The following is a 3,896-nucleotide window of genomic DNA, read 5'->3' on the forward strand; positions in this document are numbered from 1 at the left end:
TGTCATCGCATTGCACCCGCAGTGATGTCAGCACCAGCGCATGCACTAATGATGTCATCACATTGCATTCATGGTGATGACAGCACTTTGCTTGCTCAGTGACATCAGCTCCGACACATACACAGATTTTCATCTCTAGTTCGCACTAATTTGATTTAAAAGTGACAATTGATCCCCTGTGCTGCCTTGGCCTCTGAATGGTGGGACTCTTTCTCAGCAATTTGTGATAAAACAGACTGAGCCCTTTTCTCATGACAACGAAAGCAGAGGGAGGGTTGGTAAAGGTAGTGGTGAGAGTTTGAGTGATGCATGGTCAACGTGTTGCTACAGTTACTGGGACACAGTCATTTTGACTCCTTAATCCATGAGAGACAGCCGACAGTAAGAGGGGAATAGAGACAGCTGTAAGTTCTGGGATACTGTTTAAACTCTGATCCCAATCTCTATCTGTTCATTTGAAGCTTTAACCAGTGAGGTAACTGGAGACAGCGTGGTGCTGTAACTCAGGAAGCTCGACTTGATACTTCCCGAAGTAGGATAGTGACTCTACAGGTGGAGTAGGGTTCTCACTTTCCGTTCAGCTTCAGGCAAGAGGACAACCCTTGGTCTCTGGTCTCTCTCCAACATCCCAAGGGTCTTCTGGTTAGACAGCATGACATCCTCAGTTTTAAACTTGGTGCATGCCTTGGTGAATGGAAGCTGCTGCTTGTTAACTCTTTGTGAGCCACAACCCACAGAACTTTCTGGTTGCCCTGAGGTGAGGGTCATTTCTAATTGGTTTCAAGGACAATCGATCAATCTCTAACTGGGTCTTAAGGGTGATAGACATTGACAGATGTCACCTCCCATTATCTCATGAATGGTTCCATAAGTTGCCAATTATCCGTAAGGCCATTATGGCTTCTTGTGGTTACTTTTATGATTTTGGGTGAGATAAAAGGATAGTTTATGACATTTGTGTTCTGAAAGAGAGATGGATACACTACATGATGAATGGTAGGACCCTGGAAAGTACCAAGGATTGGAGAGATCTTGCTGGCCCTTTGGGTAGTGGGACAGAAACATAAAGTGCTTAAGAAGGCATATGGAATACTTGCCTTCATTGCCGAGGCACAGAGCTTAAGAGCAGGGAGGTTATGCTGGAGCTGTATAAAGCATTGGTCAGGTCCCCGCTAGGATATTGTGTTCAGTTCTGGAATCTACATTATAGGATGAATGTGATAGCATTGGAGAGGGTACAGAGGAGATTTACCAGGATGTTGCCCAGGTTGGAGAGTTTCAGTGATGAAGAGAGATTGGATGGACTGAAGTTGTTTCCCTTAGGGGACATGATTGAGATGTGTAAAATTATGGGGACAGAGGACAGACACAAAGAAACTTTTCCCGTAGGTGGAGGGATCAATAAACAGAGAGCATAGATTTAAGGTAAGGGATAGAAGATTTAGAGGGGATGTGAGGAAAGCTTTTTCATCCAGAGGATGATGGGAATCTGGAACTCACTGCTTGCAAGGGTGTAGAGGCAGAAACCCTCATAATATTTAAGAAATATTTAGATGTGTACTTACATTGCCAAAGCATACAAGACTATGGGTCAAGGGCTGGAAAATGGGATTAGAATAGTTAGGTGGTTGTTTTTGACCAGTGCAGTCTCAGTGAGTCAAAGGGACTTTTTCCCTAAACTTCCATGACCAAATATGTGATACTCATGAGCTCATCATTCCAATTTTTGCGTAACCAGTGTATGTTCCCATTAAACACTTATCACTGACCATTTGTTTTTTACTTATGTGTCATGAGTTTGTTTAATCATTTGTTTTTAAGGATGTTTTGTTTGGAGATTTTGTTTTTGTCTCTGTGTTTGAATGCCTGAAAAGAGTTTGTATTACTCATATTTGAAGACAAAAGATATTGTGTAAAAGTGGCTCATAACCTCAAAACTATACAAAACTAATACAGAAGATGACTAACCTAAACAAAATTGTTCTACAGCATATGTAAAAAGATTGACGTAGTGACATATTCTTATACATTCAAGCCATACATAATCTTGAGCGATGAAAGTCTAAAGGATTGTATAATTACAAACTTAAACACACATTTTTACAAAGTTAACTCTAATATAAAAATTAGGTTTAATCAGAACTAATTGCCTCTCTTCTAAAACCAATTAAAACAAAGAAGCACAGCTTTAATCATGTGTCTTTCACTCCCTACTTTCTTGGTGACTCAATAAGGATCTAATGAGCTGGGAGGATGTTAACTTGCCTTATTTGCACTTGAGGTTTTCTGTTCTTGTAATCATGAAATGAGAATAAGTGAAACAGGAGAGGGATCTCTTGTGCTGCCGTGGTAAGTGACCCTACTCCTGGAGCCCGGAGAACCTGGTTAAAGTCCCTACCTGCTCCAGAAATATGGACTAATATCTCTGAGCTGGTTTGTTGAGGAAAATATCTAACCAGCGGATCCTGGCAGTTATCCTGTAACTCTAAACCATAGCATATTGCCATCATTTTGGTGTATTAATTTATCAAGTGAGTATAAGCATAATCACGTGATATTAAAATGCTAACATCAACATCTGTTACAGTTCAGCAGAATAACATATTAGATTAATAAATGAAGGCACTTTGATTTTTTTCTTTTTATTTTTAGCACCCGTGTTGTGTGTGTGTGTGTGTAAGTGCAGGAGTCAGTAAAAACACCATGTGCAAAACAATTTTATTCAACATTTCCACCACCAGAAAAAAACACCCATGTGGCCAGGGAACCAGCTACAGGCAGAGCCCGGTAGGAGCAATGATTATGTGAGACAAAAATTGAAGGGAAGGGTAAGGATCAAATCAAAATAGAATTGGAATGAGACACTTTGATTGTGTGACTATGATTAAACTAATCAGCATGATGGCTCAGTGGTTAGCACTGCTACCTCACAACTCCAGGGGACTTGTGTTCAATTCCACTTTCAGGTGACTGTCTCTGTAGAGTTTACATGTTGTCTGCGTGGGTTTCCTCCCACAGCCCAAACATGTGTAGGTTAGGGTGGATTGGCCATGTTAGATTGCCCATAGTGTCCAGGGATGTGCAGGCTAGGTGGGTTAGCCATGGGAAATGCAGGGGTTACAGGGATAGTTTTGGAGGGGTTGGTCTGGATTGGATGCTCTTTGAAGGGTTGCTGTGGACTCAATGGGCTGAATGGCCTGCTCCCACATTGTAGGGATTCTATGAGATAATCATGAAATATCAATGTCCCAACTAATTCCACACAATGGTGTGGGTGAAGAGGTTTCAGAAATACATAGTGGCCTCAAACCTTGAATAAAGTCTTCACAGTCCCAGAGAGCGAGGGCTGACCTTCCATTAGGCGGAGATGACTGGTGGTGGTTTAACCTGAGGGTCACCGTGTCTCAGGTGAGGGGAGAGGTTGAGAAGGAGTGTCCTTCATGGTAACTTCAGCTGGTGCAGGAATTGAACACACAATGTTGGCATCAAGTTCCCTTCTTGAAAGGAAAAAGGGATAACCCATCGTCAGAGACATGGGAATGGGTGAATCCTCAGCCAGTGAATGGAAGATTGAGAATCAACAACCTGATTTCCTCATCAAGGAACTGAAGCAAATTATCTCTTTGACTCCTGTAATCTGGACTAGTGCCAGAACTGTGCTTTACTGACTTTCTGTCTTCAACCACAGGCATAGTATTGCTGTGACAGGAGCCTGCAAGGTGCTGGACATGATACTGGGAATTACTGGCAAAGACCTGTGCCCTATAGAGAAGGTGATGTTTGACCTTCTTGCACTTCTTCATTTTTTCAGTGAAGATGCTCCCATAATGTGGTTAGTGGCCTGGAGCAGAGCGGGAACAGCCAATGGGCCCAGAGTGGAGTGGAGCGGGAACAGC

Source organism: Rhincodon typus, chromosome 29 (genome assembly GCF_021869965.1).
Source record: "Rhincodon typus isolate 14 chromosome 29, sRhiTyp1.1, whole genome shotgun sequence".
Lineage (NCBI taxonomy): Eukaryota > Metazoa > Chordata > Chondrichthyes > Orectolobiformes > Rhincodontidae > Rhincodon > Rhincodon typus.